Consider the following 18,571-nt stretch of genomic DNA (forward strand, 5'->3'; position numbering starts at 1 on the left):
ATCACCGCAATGTGCAGCGGAGGCTCGGAGAGATTTCCCATCTTGTGAGCAATGTGTGGAAGCGGAATTTAAAAAAAAAAAAAAAAGAAAAAATAGGAAATGAAGAGAAATATCAGCACATTCACAATGATTTTTTTTTTTCTTTTCTGCAAATCCCGAGGGAATTGTAAGATTACACAATGCGGGGTGGACTCATTGTCTGTGTTTCATCGTCTAATCTATCTCCCTGCGCTTTACCTTTGGACTCTGTTTGAACCAGATCCATTTCCACAGGCTGCCACTGATCCTACCATTTTTTTTTTTCCTGGCTTCAGAATCTACCTCATGTCTTTCTTGTTATCTTTTTTTCCTGACTGTTGCGCTCCTCACCTTTTCTTCTGCCTAACCCGTCTTCTCTCATTGTGATGCTTTTACCGAGTTGTAAAAATCCTCACTTTACGGTGCAACTCTAAAGGGTTTTATTGATGCTATGATTTATTATTTTCAAGGGACACACTTTGAAGCGAAGAAGGTTTCAATGAGTCTGACTGTGCTTGTTGCTTTTCCTCACATTTGCATACTCATACAGGATGTCCCAAAAGTCCTTATTTTATTTGGTTTCAGGAAACGTGGAGGGGGACACAATTTTTTCATCTGGGGGGGGGGCAAATTAGGACCACATGCTTCCTAACCAGATGTATGACAAAAATGTGATTTTAAATATGGATGAAATATTTGCAAAATGTGCTTTTAATATGTTTCATTTTTCATAATACATTTTCAATGCATGTATAAAAAATCAGTTTCTTCAGCTTCATGCGCAGTCCGAAAAAAATAGAAAGCTTGCGGAGAACTTCCGCAGTGCCGCATCCCATCCGCACCGCATCCGCATCGCATCCGCATCGCACACGCACCGCACGTCAGCTGGTGTGAATTGACACGCGGACTCGAATGTTTTCTATTCCCTGAAATCGTGTCAGTGTGAATTGGGCGTAAGACCCAGTGCAAGCAAAACTAAGCCGTGTTTGCCATCTAGTGGCGAATGGTGATACTACAACTTAAAATAGTACACTAGAACCCCGTTATTAGCGGGGGCTACGGACGGGGCCGGACCACAAATAGCAAAAATCTGCATATAATGAACTTTCATTGAAATGCTTTGGGGGGGGGGGGGGGGACAGCTACAAAAAAAACAACACTGAATAACACTAAATATTGTATACATTTCCATAAAAAATAGGGTCCTCTCCCCTCAAAAAAACACAAGAAAATAAAAGGGTAACGATTGATTTTTTAAAATTATTTGTCCAAAGACTTTGTATTTTTTAGAGTAGAGTATTTCATTCCCTTGCCCATAACTCGCCAACTGACATCAGATCTTGCCATCTGGTAAAAAGTTTTCTGTCCCAGTCTACATTTTAGCACAACTTTAAGAAGCTTTATAGCTTGCCACACTGCTCCATCGTGTTTTCGACCAACCATGTTCTTCTTTATTTGGGCACAGCTATTCCGGTTCAGTTAAAAGAGTACTTGTACAACCTACAGCGATGGTTTTGAAAAAGACAGATTTACTCTACTGCTGTTTTTTTTTTTTTTAAATAATTTGCTATCAAAAACAGAAATAGGATTTACACGCTTGTCATCGAACAGCAGCGTTACAGGAACACGGTGACAGAGCCAAACAAGTCAACAAAAACAAGAAAATGATGTGGCGTTCCCCCGGGCTTTGTACTTAGTCCTATATTGTTTAAGAACAAAATATATTTGTATATGCAGATGACAGGCAGTTATACGTTATGAAAGCCTTGTAGGAATCTTATCCCATTCAACTCCTGAATTAGAGCATGGAACAAATCTTTTGTTGGGAAAGACAAAATTATCTCCATTTGCAAAGATAAAATGTAAACAGATGCCAGATTTGACTTTGGAGAATGTGTTGTGTCAGGAGGATTAGAATTTTTGCAATTATGTTCATATTTTGAGGATTCCATCCAAGACTAGTGGACGGGGATGTTTATTTACTCAACTGCAGATGGAGTGGGGGTGCGGGTGGGTGGGGGGGGGGTGGATTCCTTTGAAGGGAGCGGGGTGCTTTAATTATATGCGTTACGGACTAATATTAAAAAACATCACTATTGTGGAGAGCTCACACATATGCAGAGTCTACTGGACGCTAACTGTCATGATGGAGACCATAGTCAATGTATAAACATCTGAAGAACTATTGTGTCTGTAGGTGCTGCTGTTTTGGTTAGTAGCGAGGTACCAAAGGACTCAAAAGGACTATTTTGGAAAAATGCTCATACAACATTGGGGAGCGACCACATGTCGCTTACAATTCATTTACACTTGAACTCATTGTGCCTCGGCAGGTGCTGCTCATTTGGTTAGCAACTGAGTAGTGAGTACATATTATTGTTACAGAGAACAGCAGCAGAATTGCAAGGGCGGGAGGTTTGGTGGCAAAAAATAACTACTACAATAATACAACTACAATAGTCAGTGTTTCCCACACCATGTTAATACTTGGGCGGGCCACCCAAGTAAACTGGCCACCACCCTAGAGAAAATTTTATAATTTTTTTAAAACATGTTACAATCAAATATACCGCATGTAACGTTAGTTGGCCGTCATTCACTTGTGGATCTTGAGACTAGAGGAGACGCAAGTAAGAGGACTGAGACCCCACCCCGGCTGGAGTTCACCCACCCAAGTAGACATTTTAAAATTCACAAGTAACGGGGGATTACTGTAAATGGAAATAATTTGTTTCTTGGTGTGTTTTTCATGATGGTGGAAATTGAGACATCTATTTCAGTGTATGACGCACCCAGCAACATGGTTATTATTATTGATGGAAATGTACATATACTTTTGGACATTGTCAATGTTATATATTATTCAAGTGGATATCCATCCACATCTTCAAAGTGTGAGAAAATGTCAGCTATGTCCACAGCTGAAAGCCAAGATAAAAAAAAAAATCATCTTTTACCGTCCAACTCCACATCCTTTTCTTTTTAGAGGAAAGATTATGCGTGGAGTCGCGGTCCAGTGCTGGCTTTGAACCACAAATAATCCCAATTGCATGCAAGTGTGCAGCATTGGCCCGAGATGACCTACAATTGAACGCACGGTCGTGGTTGCCCAGTTCCCTTTAAGCGAGTCTCAGGAAAAAAAACAAAAAAACAGGGTTTGTTGTAAAATGTGTGCCGAAATCTGGTCCTCGACCCTCACGCGGTCTCACATACACATTCGGGTTCAACGGCATGGTGTGCCAGCAAGATGCGTCAGCGTTCTGCCACTCGCAATGTTGTGCGTGAAATCGTGGCAGTGGATGAGCGGCGCCGCGCCTCGTGTGTTGCCTTCGCTTTCGCGAGACGATGAGCTCAGCGGCAGTCGGGCTTTGGCGTACGGCGAGCGTTGATCGCGCTAACGACTTCCTGTTGTCTCCTGCCAAGCTTGTGTAGCCAAAAAAAAGGTAGCACGGAGGACATCTTGGCGTCTTGGATTTGACAACGAGAACAGTGGTGAAGATAATGATATAGAATTGGGAGACATTCGGGGGGTGGGGGGGTATATCTTATATCACGATAAAGAGGCTGTCGTTTCTGCACCTGAACCACGACTCTGTATTCAGTATAAACTAGTGCCTTATTGCCTCTAACAATCCAATCAGAGTTGCCATTGCTAACAGACTATTGTTAGCATACGCCAAAAGGGTGCGATACGTCTAAGTGACAAATGCAGGGCGATGGTTGCGATTAGTTAGTGTAACCGTGTGAGGAGGGACAAGTCGAAAATCATTATGCAGGTTTCGACCAATCGAGCGCCGACTGTAGCCGGGTGGCTGCTGATGTAGTGGAATCCTTAAAGGAAGGCCATAATGGTATTCCAGGATCAATATCAAATCGCTGTGTTAACAGATGGCCAACACTACCTGCCAAAGGCTCGTTTTCTAATGAGCTCTGCTGATGTACGCTCATGCGCCAAAAGACATTTGCGCGTTATTCTGACTTTGGCTGTGCATGTGGGAACATTAGTCCTGTTTGATGGTTATAAGCAACTGTCTACTTTGCATATTTTTGGGGTAAATACTGTAGTATTGTACACACACCAACCACTGTTGTAACGCAACTAGCATAAAACATAGGTACTAAAAACATGTACTTTAGCAATAAACTTTTTTTCCTAGTCATCTCAGTGACTAAAGCTAATTTTTGTGAAGTTATGCTGTCGGAATGTGACTGGTTAATTTTGAATGGTCACATCCTAGTTAGAAGAGGGTGTGCACATTTGCGCAAACACATTATTTCAGCTACTCCTTTTACCTCACATCAATAAAAGATGATTATTTTTTATTCAATCCATTTTTGCTTTGCATGTCACATTAACAGTTGAAAGGTTTTGAAATGATTTATCTTGGCCTCATTTTTTGACGTTATCTCTACATTTTATGTCCACTGTAGACTTGACTGACTTCCTTTTCCTGTTTTTGTCATCTATGCTAGGTGCTGTTTAAAAAGCACAAACAAAACCATTTTTAAGGGCAGGATTTGACCTATGTTATGTTATTTTATAAAGATTGTATTTATTGTTTGTTTTATACAAATTGTATTCATTATTGTTTTATATTAAGTGACATTGTTCAGCAATTTGATTTCTGAATTTGCACATTCAAAATGTATTTGTTTATTATTTATTTGACGTCAGGTTCTGATTTAGAAAATAAATCAGAAGTTACTCACCAGTGCTTATGTGTGTTTTTTTTTTTTGACTATTTTTTATTCTACTTGAGTCATACTGATCTAAATTAAAACATCACTCTTACACTCTCTCCAAAAAATAAATAAATTAATTAATTAAATAAAACATCACTCTTACTTACTAAGTACAATTTTTGGCTTCTCTACCCACCGTCGACGACTTGTTTACTGGGTAGCGGCCTGTCGACGTCGTTTATATTAAAGCATCTAAATAAAATATGATGCAACCGTGACCCAATGAGCCATTCAGCTTAGGTCATCATACAAAGTCATGCTGACTTCATTCATCATTAATTAGCCGCAGTGGTGAAGATGCTATCATGATAGGGCAATCTGAGTCACATATTGCACTCAACTGGGTCACCACACGACCTCTAAACAAAAAAGGTTTCTATGTATATTTTCCCTTTCTCTTGTTGTTTTTTTTTAAGAAAAAAATAGAGAGGGGTTTTTTGGAAGTGCTCACATGGCCCGAGGAGGCACAACTGGAGACAAGCTGTTCTCCCTCCAAACACAGATTTGGGCTCACATGACTCAAGCAAGCGAGCAGCTTTGGCCCGCAGTCGTGCCCTGCAGCAGCAGCAGCAGCGGCGGCAGCATGCGCTTCTGCAGAACCACAGCCAGAGTTGGCGTTTTTCAGCGCGCATGCGCAGAGCTATTGTTTGAACCCAAGTCCCACATGGCAACACCATCAAGCCATCAAGCACCTGAACGCAAGCTTGAAACGTATCGCTTTCCAAACAATCCAGGCTGGTTTTGCAGTGCTGCCAATTCAGCTTTCACAGTCTTTCTGTTTTTTTTGTTTTTTTTTGTTAAAGCTCTCCTGATTTGGAAACCAAGGCTGGCTAATTCAAGTAGTAAAATTTACCCCTATCCATAACTACTTTGGGGAACATAAAGTAAAAGCAATACTACTTGCTTAAAATTAGCTAGCCAAAACAGCTTATTAAACAAATGTGCTAAACTCGAGCAGCCTGAGGCCAGACAAACATTGAAAAGCAGCATATTAGCAAAATCACATATTTTCAATACCATTATTGAATATCGACTTCACAATCAATTACATAAATAAACAGTTGACAAACTGCTAGCTAGCATAGATAGGTGAATTGCTAGCTAGCATAGATAGCTAGATAAAGAGATAGATTTTTTTTTTTTTAAAGAAGTTGACTTACCAGGAGTATGTTAGCATGAGGTTTGACAAAATGATGACAGAGGGATGTGAGTCAACGACAAAATGGCCGTTCTTACTTCTTACTTCCTGTCTACACAGGAAGTGGTGTTGATGTGCTTCTAAAAATGGCTTCTCCCTTTTTCCTCTTTACTAGGGTAACCAGACCTCACTTTTTGAACAAGACAGCCACCGTTTTGATCAGCTAATAACACAACCACCACGTAACAATTTGAATAGTGAGTAAATTGGTTAAAAATAGTTCCTGGTAAGAATTTATTGTATATTTGATTTTCACCAAAACTGTGTCTTGGTTTTTAATTTTGAAAATCTGTGGTCACCCCACTCGTCTTGTATGTAAATAAAATAATAATAATAATAAATAAAATGTATTTAAGAAAAAAGAGAGAGATTGAGTAGAAATGTTTCTGAAGTAGCCTCCAATAAAGCTAACATGCATGTTTTTGTAATGTAATTGTAATGTAATTTTGGGAAGTACTAACCTCTAGGACCACTGCACTGCCAACAAATACAGATTGGGTTTGGGAAAATAATATAACCGCTGTATGAAAAAAAAACAACAATTGGTCTGTCGGGAGAAACATAAATCACACAGAAATCCAAATTTTCCAAAAGCTTTGGAAGCGAGAACACGCCTGGGGGGCACTGGGTTGTCGTCTGATTGAAACAGAGTGTGAAATTTCCACTCAAACATTCATGAACATGACATCACCGCTATTGTGAGTCAGCACGAGATCACAACAAAGCCAAGGCAGGGGGGGCACGCCGAGCGGAAGAAAACAAACGACACCTGAAGGAGGCCCGCGTGAGCGCTGGAGTCCTCGCAGACGTTACTTCACCACCGTGCCTTGCAAAATATGACCTCACCGGGCAGGGACGTCGCCATCCGGCATTCGAAGGAACACTTTGCAGAAAGCCCCACTTGCCTGCCCGCCGTCCTCTGCAGCAGACGTTCAAGCTGCATCAAGTCTTTGATAAATCATGTAGTGTTTACTACTACGACGAGAGAGCCAGATCCCCGAAAACGTTTGGCATCAGCCAAAAACTGCATAATTCATCAAAACGGAGCTGTAACTTCGGCTGATCTCCAGCTTTCTATGCAGACCAGCCTTGCTATTTGTATTTGTAGTTTACATTTAAAGCTCCTGTCTTTGTGTCCTAAAATGACAGGCCAAAAAATGATTCATACAAAATGGAACCCTGGCTCTGTGAGGGTGACTCTCAAAACACCATGAATCAGCACTTTATGGGTCGAGAGCAGAGGTCGGCATGAGTGTCTAGTAGAATTCTGTCCATCCAGTCTCTCCTGAGATGGACATCTGAATGTCCCGCGTCACCATCATGTCAAACAACAAGCTTATATATCAAGGCATCAGCATTCTCTCGTTGTTTGCTGTCACTTGAGAGGCCAAAGTGGGACACGCACTTTGGGACAAAAAAGGGGACGGGCTGGTTGGCTGATGGGGAGATGTCAGGCCTGAGGGGGGCCTCTCAGACTTTTTTTTTTTTTTTTGGAGACCAGCAAAAAATAAGTGACTGTGAGCGTTTCCTGGACAGATTGACTGACTGACACACACACACACACACACGCACACACACACACACACACACACACACACACACACACACACACACACACACACACACACACACACACACACACACACACACACACACACACACACACACACACACACACACACACACACACACACACACACACACACACACACACACACACACACACACACACACACACACACACACACACACACACACACACACACACAGGTTTGCCTCTGTGTATTATGAGGACATTTTTTCCAAACCTGTTTAATTGTGTATTACGGGGACACCCCTTTCCGCTAATGCCAGAGAGATGGGACTTGCACCCCAAATTTTTTTTTGGGGTCGTCCAGGGAAATTTCACTTCAAAACTTGAAAAAACTCAACGCACAAAAAAAAGAAAAACCTGAAAAAACAGTAATTATGAGGACATAGATAATGAGCTAAATAAGCCACGCCCATGGCAAAAATGGTAATTATGAGGACCAACTCACATTACAAGGACAAAGTTTACACAACACACAGCAACCATGTCACTGAAGTGACTTGAAAGTTCTGGCATTCTGGCGTTACACAAACTGAAATGACATTGATGTGTAATGACTTACCTGATATAAGGTCGCATTGTTGTGCATAACAATACTGTGAAATGCAAAGTCATACCTGATCCTTGAGCACCATGTTACAACTTTAGGACAGACTGAAACTGGTATGTTAATAAAACAATGCTTCTTATGTGAACAGGTTATCTAGGTCAAGCACATCTTTGTAATGGATAAGTTAGACATGAAACCAGATGCAAAAGAGTCAGTGAACATTGAACATTTTATTCTTTAAAACATGACTACCTCTCATCTTAAAGATGAGCAGTTTTCTAATAGCTCATTACTGGAATACCTTCGGATTTCAGAATTTCTGAAACAGGTTCAATGTAGGAAGTGTCCGAAGTACTGTGAGAATCTGGAACATATTCCTCTGCTGATGAATCCTCACTTGAACTGGATACATCAGCAACCTAATTTTTTAAACAAAAACAATTATTACATACATACAGACATACATATACATATTGTCGCTGTCCTGTGAAAAACACTTCCACCATATTTTCCAGACTATAAAGCGCACCGTGATACAAGCCGTGCCGCCAAGAAGGATCGCTACCGGAGAGCAGCCCGCGACCTAAAAATGGAAACGTGTTTTTCACAGGACAGCAATGATATCCATATATACAGTAGACGCACACATACATGTGCATATATACAGCGGCTCTAAAATTGACACCTGCCGGATGCGGGTTAAAGTTCCTTTTGGCGGGTGGTCATAAATATTTACTAGCTTTACTTCGCTGTTACTTAGTGATGTTACACTCGAAGTAGAAGCTTGAGACAAGTGTCGAGCGCTCGCGGCAGAAGTAGCTCCCGCCATTGATGGGCTAATGTGCTAAAGTTCATTTACCAAAGATAGGTGGTCTTCATCATCAAGCAGTTTTGCATTTTTTTTTTTTTTGCAATCAACGGGATATGTGCCAGATGCTGGAGCAAACTAGAAAAGCATTTAGAACCTTAAGTTTGTGCATATAATGTACTAAAGATTATTATAAATCTAGTCACCACATTTATTCGAAAGATGAGATGAAGCATTTAACAAGAGGGATAGTTAATATGCTTAATCTATGGCATTGCCCCTAAAACGGGTCTTGTGTGATACAGTCCTTCAGTTACAGTAGACGTTTTCTATTTTACTGAGTCAGACAGTCGTTAAGATTGAGACAATTGCTCAACATTTAGCTGCTTGCAACTAAAGACAGCGGTATAAACATGGGTCATAATTTATCCTCTTGACTAAATTATATTCATTCAATGAAAATGCCTGCACTATTAATCCTGGTTGCGTGAAACAAAGATCCATTGCAGATACAAATAACACACAAGATAAAATACCCATCATGCCAGTCCATTCTAGTGCAGCGAAAGGTCCAAAACATAAAGCACATTTATCCAAGCTTGATACAAGTGAATAAACTACCTGATGTTTACACTTCTGTTTAAAAAAAAATAAAAAAATTATAGCGAGTTCACCTCTAAAATCCACCATAAATAAATTAATGGGAAAAAAAGATCACTACAGTGCATAATCTAAATCACCAAACTGCCAACAAATCTTCAATTTGAGATATTTTTAATGTTGACTTGTAGAAATTTTAGTCCCATACAAGCGTATTGTTGGATACAGTATTTTTAACGTCTTGGCAATACACATTGCATAAACAATTGTTGTGATTATATTTGTTAGTTATATAGTTTAGCCCTAGCATCTACTCTACACTCTTCACTCCTAACGTCTTGCTTCTGAAAACTGATTTCAACATCAATATTCAAAAAGAAATCTCGTCACCTGGTCAACTTTGTCTGTGACAGCTACGTCTTCAGCTATGTCTTCAGGTTGTGCGTCAGTTCAAACCTGGTACACATGAAGAAAAAAATACATATAAAATTCAATTCTTAGTAATACACAAGACTGTACCTGTGCATGTACACAGTTACAGTACATACAGAACAATGAATAGGTTAAAGTATTGTGAATGCAAACTCATTTTATTTGCCATTACAAAAATAAATAAATAAATCCTTCTGCACTACAGGTTTGTGTAAATTGGTGACGTCTATTTTTCACAATGAAACAAAAACAAGAAAATACACAGTCCTCAGAGAATCCATACCTGACCAGAGTATGAATTGTGAGGACTGTATGTGTAACTCCAAGCCCTGAAAACTTATTTTACACTCACAGTGTATAAATACACTGTCCTCAGAGTGTCAGTTATTCACAACTACGACATTGTGAGGACTATGTATCTGCGAGGGCTGCTCAGTATTGACAAAACATGCGACATGGGTGTTTTATACAGTGATGGAGATTATTTAAGCATTTAACACATACCTAAAAAAAAAGATCTATCCATATACATATATATACACATACATATAGATATATATACTGTATACATAGCGAGACAGACAGACAGACATAGCGAGATGGACAGAGCGAGACAGATAGATATAGAAAATAAAGATAGAGATAAAGATAAAGAGATCTTTATAATCCAAAGAAAGAAATGCATGTTAATGCGGAAAAATAAGCATGCTCATTGTGATCTAATCTTATCCAATTAAGTTATTTTTTGTTAGTAATGCCCCTCGATACGGTTCTCTCGTATGGCGATGCGCAATTCAGGTAGTCTCTGATTGGTCAAAGTCAGACTAAAGTATACAATACAATATTCATTTGTTGCATGTCTTTGCAATACACATATTGCATGAGCCATTCGTGCGACAAGATATTTTTTTATATATTGTGCCAACGTCTTGCTTCTGAAAAATGTATTTCAACATCAACATTCAAAAAGAAATCTAGTCACCTGGTCAACTTGGTCTGTGACAGCTATGTCTTCAGGTTGTGCGTCAGTTGAAACCTGGTACACATGAAGAGAAAAATACATATAAAATTCAATTCTTAGTAACACGACTGTACCTGTGCATTTACACAGTTACAGTACATAAAGAACAATGAATAGGTTAAAGTATTGTGAATGCAAACACATTTTATTTGCCATTACAAAAATAAATAATCCGTCAGCACTAGTGGTTTGTGTAAATTGGTGACGTCTATTTTTCACAATGAAACAATTAATAGAAAATACACAGTCCTCAGAGTGTCCATACCTGACCAGAGTATGAATTGTGAGGACTGTATCTGTAACTCCAAACCCCTGAAAACTTATTTTACATTCGCAGTGTATAAATACACTGTCCTCAGAGTGTCAGTTATTCACAACTACGACATTGTGAGGACTGTGTATCTGCGAGGGCTACACAGTATTGACATGCGACATGGGTGTTTTATACTGTGATGGAGATTAAACATTTAACACGGACCTAAAAAAAAGATCTATACATATACTGTATACATACATACTATATATACACAGTATATATATAGATATATATATACACAGTATATATATATATATATATATATATATATATATATATATATATATACACAGTATATATATATATATATATACACAGTATATATATATATATATATATACACAGTATATATATATACATATATATACACAGTATATATATATACATATATATACACAGTATATATATATACATATATATACACAGTATATATATATACACATATATACACAGTATATATATATACACAGTATATATATATACACATATACACAGTATATATATATACACATATACACAGTATATATATATATACACATATACACAGTATATATATATATACACATATACACAGTATATATATATATATATATATATATATATATATATATATATATACACACAAATATACATATATATATATAGACAGAGAGACAGATATATAGATAGATATATAGACATAAAGATAAAGATAGAGAGATCTTTATAATCCAAAGAAAGAAATACACGTTAATGCGGAAAAATAATCATGCTTATTGTGATCTAGTCTTATACAAATAAGTTCGTTTTTTTTAGTAATGCCCCTCGATACGGTTCTCTTGTATGGCGATGCGCAATTAAGGCAGTCTCTGATTGGTCAAAGTCAGACTAAAGTATACAATACAATATTCATTTGTTGCATGTCTTTGCAACAGACATATTGCATGAGCCATTCGTGCGACAAGATCTTTTTTTTATATATTGTGCAACGTCTTGCTTCTGAAAAACGTATTTCAACATCAACATTCAAAAAGAAATCTAGTCACCTGGTCAACTTGGTCTGTGACAGCTACTGTATGTCTTCAGGTTGTGCGTCAGTTGAAACCTGGTACACAAAGAGAAAAATACATATAAAATTAAATTCTTAGTAACACGACTGACTGTACCTGTGCATTTACACAGTTACAGTACATACAGAACAATGAATAGGTTAAAGTAATGTGAATGCAAACTCATTTTATTTGCCATTACAAAAATAAATAAATAAATCTGTCTGCACTACAGGTTTGTGTAAATTGGTGACGTCTATTTTTCACAATGACACAAAAATAAGAAAATACACAGTCCTCAGAGTGTCCATACCTGACCAGAGTATGAATTGTGAGGACTGTATGTGTAACTCCAAGCCCTCAAAACGTATTTTAAACTCACAGTGTATAAATACACTGTCCTCAGAGTGTCAGTTATTCACAACTACGACATTGTGAGGACTGTGTATCTTGCGAGGGCTGCACAGTATTGACAAAACATGCGACATGGGTGTTTTATACAGTGATGGAGATTATTTTGACATTAAACATGGACCGAATATATATATCTTCATAATCTAATTAAAGAAATGCACGTACATGCGGAAAAATAATCATGCTCATTTTGATCTAGTTTTATCCAAATAAGGTTTTTTTTGTTAGTAATGCTCCTCGATACAATTCTCTTGTATGGCGATGCGCAATTAAGGTTGTCTCTGATTGGTCAAAATCAGACTCAAGTAGGGCCTGGCAATAAATCAAATTAATTGAATAAATTAAATTCAAATTGAATAGTTGAAAATTTGCTAAATCGTGAAATGTATTTTGTCTTCTGGATTATTAAAAACTGTTATAATGTTCTGTTACATCCAGATGTTATTGTGAGTTGAAATTTTGCACAAGTGGTGGCAGAATGCTGGATGGTTGGTTTAAAAGACTTTTTATTTAATTTTTTGGCCATATCGCTTAGCCTCAGACTAAAGTATACAAACAATCCAATATCCATTTGTTGCACGTCTTTGCAATGCACATATTGCATGAGCCATTCGTGCGCCAAGATATTTTCCACATATTGTGCAGCCCTAGTATCTCCACCCTCCACTAATGTCTTGCTTCTGAAAACTGATTTCAACAACATTCAAAAAGAAATCTAGTCACCTGGTCAACTTTGGCGCAGTCTGTGATAGCGGTGTCTTCATCAGGTTGTGCTTCAGTGGAAACCTGGGGTAGATGAATAGAAAAATACCAATACAATTAAATTCTTACTAAGACTAGACTGCTATACTGTAATTTCATGTAATCATGAATGTGCGACCAGTAATTCTAGTATGTCACATGTATGAAACAATATCCAAATGTCATGATAAGCAATCACGATATGATAATCAACATGATATTGTGAGGTTAGCGATACTCACGATAACTGTAAAAGTAAAATAAAAAAATAAGTCACAATATTGTAAAAAAATGAAATAAAAACAAAAAAAATTATATTGAGAAAAGAATGTACTTTTGCTTTTGAGTTATAATTAATCTTTTATGTTTTGTCAAACCTTGCACGATAACCCCCCCACCCCCAAAAAAAACAAAATTAAGTGTGACAACACACCATATAAACATACCATAGTGTTTTTCCATTGTAGTGAAATTCAAACATGAAAACCTTCTGGGCATCATGATACACTCTCAGCCTGTTTTCACGTTCCTGTTTGCTTATAACTTCTCCTCGATATTCAGTAGGAAAGACTCCCTTCTGAAAGGAGCAGGAACTGAACACTCCTCGACCTTACAAAGAAAAAGGGATACAACAGAAATATTTCATTATAACAGTAATGAAAACTAGGCCCATACTAAAGAATCTTTTACCAATACTCACCTTTGAATGAATTAATATATTTTATGGTGAAGCCATCCTTGTCTTTACCTAAGGATGAAAAATATGCTACCTCTTCTTTGGGTTTAACTTTTGCCCTCTGTGGCCTCATGACTGACATATCTCACTGAAGATAATGATCTAAAGCTATAGAAAAAAATGAGTTTCAATCAGTTTGATAGGTAACTTGGTGCAGATGTTTTGAAGTTGACTTTCTGTGGACCATAATATCCTGTGCAGTGTGCAGTAAATGTGCCAACGAAAATAAAATAGTGGATAGCACAGCTCTGCTAAATATTTGCATAAATTAAATGTAATGAACACTAACAGACTTTACTGAAATATTTCTATTTAAAGAACAAATTTAAGTAAACACAAATGCAGCAATTTACCAATACTTCATTTATACTGTACTGGTAATACTAAACCATTGTATATTTTCACATCACAAACCAGCCTATCAAACCAGCCTGTTATTGCTTTCCTCTTAAAAATTTCAATTAGCATTTATCTTACTCAACAGACGGTTAGCTCTGCTATGCTAACTGAGCTAACCGTCGCTAACAAAAGCGTAGCAATTCTAAATAATTAGCTGCAACCATCATAATCAACAGATGGTTAGGTATGCTAACGTTAGCTTAGCTGCACTTACACTGGACTTGCATTATAAATCATTTTCAGCAATGTACACAAGCGACCAACATTAAAATAAACAAGTTTCTGGAGGAAAAATTCGAGCTTCAAACCTACCTCATTAGCACAGCTACACTGCCATCACGTCTCGTGAAGTAATTAGAGCCGGGGGCGGTTCTCTATCGGGGCTGCTAGATGACGTCACTTCCGTACTCCGGGCAATATAATAAATCACATTTAAATCAACAAATTGGTTCAGTGTTGGATTATGAACTTTGTTGATAAGAGTGGCTATTGTTCTATGATTTACAGTGTCAATTAAAAAAAAAAAATAGATCACATTTAAAATTAACCCGAAAGGCTCATATACTAAATTAATTACCACAGACGAAAACAAAGGATATTATTGCTAGAATTATAGATAATTTTGTAATCGTTTAATGTGATTTCAGTTTGCTTTTTTAAAAAGTTATTTTTTTTTTTTTCATTAACGAAAATGTTTTTTTGCTTTAGTAAATAAAATAACCTTGCTGCTGTCACACAGTTGCTGTCCGAGGATGTTTTGGTACTATACTTTAGTAATGGACGCATGTGTTTTTTGGCAAAATTGTGAGCGAGCCCAGTAACTTGGCTTAGAAGCAACCCTGCAAATGAATGGTCACATGATGCTTTACTGTTGGCATGAAGCAGGACTGATGGTAGCGCTCATCTTTTCTTCTCCAGACAAGCATTTTTCCGGATGCCCCAAACAGTTGGAAAGGGGGTTAATCAGAGAAAATAACTGTAACTCTTTTTTCCTTATTTTGGTCTGTGTTTATGGAATCCCTTTTTCACTGGTCACACCAGGCCATCCTCCAAAAGTCTTACTCCCTCACCATGAGTGTAGATGGACTCATACCTGCTTACTGCCATTCCTGAGCAAGCTCTACACTGGTGGTGATGTCCTTATCCCTGCAGCTGAATCAACTTTGGGAGATAGTCCTGGCTTTTGCTGGATTTTCTTGGGTGCCCTGAAGCCTTCTTCACTTAAAGTTTGTAAGGTCACTAAAGGAAATTACTTTAATTTTCATGGCAAATAGGGACTTTGCAATTCATCTAATCACTATAACATTCTGGAGTACATGTACATGCAAATTGCCATCATAAAAAAACAATAATAAGTCAGCACTGCAGATTCTTAGAAAATCAATGTCATTCTCAAAACATTTGGCCGCTGGTGTACAGAAAGATGTTATACTGTAAAGGCAGGGTGGGATGTTAAATGATGAATTAATGTACGGCACTGACAGTTTCTCTGTCTCTGCTGTTAACCATTGTACATTTTTAAATAAACAACCACTGAAATAATTAAATACTGAAATATATAATTAAATATCGTAGGGTATTTCATTATTTAATTATTTACTTAGGAAATGGTGGCTGCAAAAAAAAAAAAAAAAGGCTCTGTGTCTACAGACAAACATTCACAATACACAGCATTTTGAGAAAAAACTGAATTATGGAGACGTGCGTAATTGTGAGGACAGGTGATGGTCAGCCAATCAAATGCTGTGAAATATACACTGGTGTGAATTATTCATGAAGTGGTGCATTACAAGGACCTTCCTACAGGGGGCGCCATCAAATACACAAAAATACACAAATTCACGTAATTATGCTTTACAAGGACATTGGCTAAAACTTTGGATTTAAGCCTTCTACAGCCCTAGAAGCACTTCTGCATTGAAATAATTATGAGGACATGGGCTGTGTCCTCATAATTCAAAATGTCCTCGCAGCACGGCATGTATTCAGGTGAAATGTCCTCATAATACACAAAGGCAAACACACACACACACACACACACACACACACACACACACACACTCCAATGACACAGCATTTTATAAAAAAAAAAATTATCCTCAGTGGTAGGTGACTGTATGACGAAAAATGTTAATATGCTCTCTTCTGTGCTATCACCAAATAAATTCAGTTAAGTTCAGTAAGTGGAGGTCCACCATAAACATTTCTTGACAATAATATGTGACCTCGCTGGTCTAAACATGACATTTTGATTAATATTACATTTGTGGAATATGAGTTATGTAGCAAAATCCAGACATTTTTATCCATCTCAGGGGGCGGCCATTTTGCCACTTAACAACCAATCACAGCTTAGCTTCCGAAAACTGGTGAGCTGTGATTGGTTGTTGCCTGAGCAACATTGATGTCATCTTCAGTCGATATCAAGTGACAAAATGGCCGCCCTTCAGATGGATCAAAACCACTGATCTATATATATATGACTGGATAGCTGATAGGCCAAGACTTTTGAGGTCACGGGGCCGCCATATTGCTCCTCCCAAGAAACGTTTCTCGGCATACAATCCTATACATTTACAGTATCGAAATTGGAGACTAATTGAGACAGTGCTTAGTAGAAACAGCATGATTTATGGTGTTTTCAATTTGTTAAACATAAACAAGAGGACTTCAGACATTTTTACAACTTGCCTATATGCTTAATGATGTTGTGATGGAATGATGGAAACTTGTATATTTTTTATTAAAGAACTATAACTAATTCAACAAAAGATGCCAAAAATGTAATATTGGGGTCTAAAAGAAAAAAGGGGGTCTTCAAAGCAGCTCATACCATCCACTTTTTTTTTTTAACTCGATAAAAAAAGTGACCAATAGTAGGATTCGCAATCAGTGTCATCCACAGTTTTTTCTTCTTTTGAAATTTTAGTGCCCAAGGGGGCCCAAGCACCCTCACTGACACCATATGGATAGGTCATGCCCTATTTAGAGGATTCATTTATGTAATAGTATGAAATATATTCATATGTTTAACATTTTCTAATCATCAAGTGCAATTTTTTTACCAAATGCTACGAAATTTGAACCATCAAACATTGGAGATCTCATAGCCGATCTATGACCATAACCGATCGAGATGTTATGGCAAATACTAATAATAATAATCACACTTCTTTTTTTTCTCCTTTTGAAGTTATGCAACCACTAAAATCATTTCAAAAAGCATCTGTTTCAAATTTGCCATTTTCTTATCGTAATTGGATGTAAAATGGGCATAGTATGACAAAAAAAAAAAAAACGTCATTATGATAATATGTATAACGTGTTCCGTGGTAAAAAAGAGCTGGCAGGTCAGAGCAGAGGCAGAAAATGGAGCCGGGCTAACGTCGGCGTTATTATAAATGGCTCTCTTGATTACGGCTGATAAAACTTAAGCTGCCGTCCGTCGCTTAATGGGATTGTGGAGGGATTGAGTGGACGACAATTTGGCCGCATTATGCAACAGGCAAGTCACTTCATACCTGCGGCAGGTTGCCATGGCAGCCATTTTGTAAGCCTTTTCTCCACTTAACCTTTGTTCCCTCGCTTTCGCTTCTCTTCTTCCTTCCTTGGTGTCCACTTTCACGTTCCCTGTCCGTGCACCTGCTCAAGATTAAAGCGCAATCGGCTTCTTTTTGAATGTGGCGGCGCCTGTTTAATTACACTGGATGAAGGATAATGAACGTTTCTAATATATATATATATACATATATATATATATATATATATATATATATATATATACATATATACATATATATATATATATATATATATATATATACATATATACATACATATATATATACACACATTGATACAGGTACGAGTACTCAACACCTGAGTAGCCACCGATACCAAGTATCGATACCGCTAGTACTTTTGATACATAAAGTCCCCCCCCCCCCAAAAAAAAAGACATATTTTAAAGAAAGAT

At 37.6% G+C, this 18,571-nt stretch overlaps 2 long non-coding RNA genes across 3 annotated transcripts in view; both read right to left on the reverse strand.

Moving 5' to 3' along the window:
* LOC144060940 (uncharacterized) overlaps window positions 1-18,571 on the reverse strand; it is a 71,008-nt gene that overhangs the window by 7,816 nt on the left and 44,621 nt on the right. The window lies entirely within an intron of this gene.
* On the reverse strand, window positions 7,565-16,649 carry LOC144045414 (uncharacterized). Of its 2 annotated transcripts, XR_013291764.1 has the most exons (7): window positions 14,161-16,649; window positions 13,907-14,069; window positions 13,443-13,505; window positions 12,303-12,361; window positions 10,923-10,976; window positions 9,899-9,964; window positions 7,580-8,519 (listed from the first exon to the last, which is right to left on the reverse strand). It is a non-coding gene; the product is annotated as an uncharacterized LOC144045414 (long non-coding RNA). The 2 variants fall into 2 exon arrangements; XR_013291758.1 differs by having other exon boundaries at window positions 7,565-9,964.

The sequence above is a fragment of the Vanacampus margaritifer genome, chromosome 1 (genome assembly GCF_051991255.1).
Source record: "Vanacampus margaritifer isolate UIUO_Vmar chromosome 1, RoL_Vmar_1.0, whole genome shotgun sequence".
NCBI classification, from domain to species: domain Eukaryota; kingdom Metazoa; phylum Chordata; class Actinopteri; order Syngnathiformes; family Syngnathidae; genus Vanacampus; species Vanacampus margaritifer.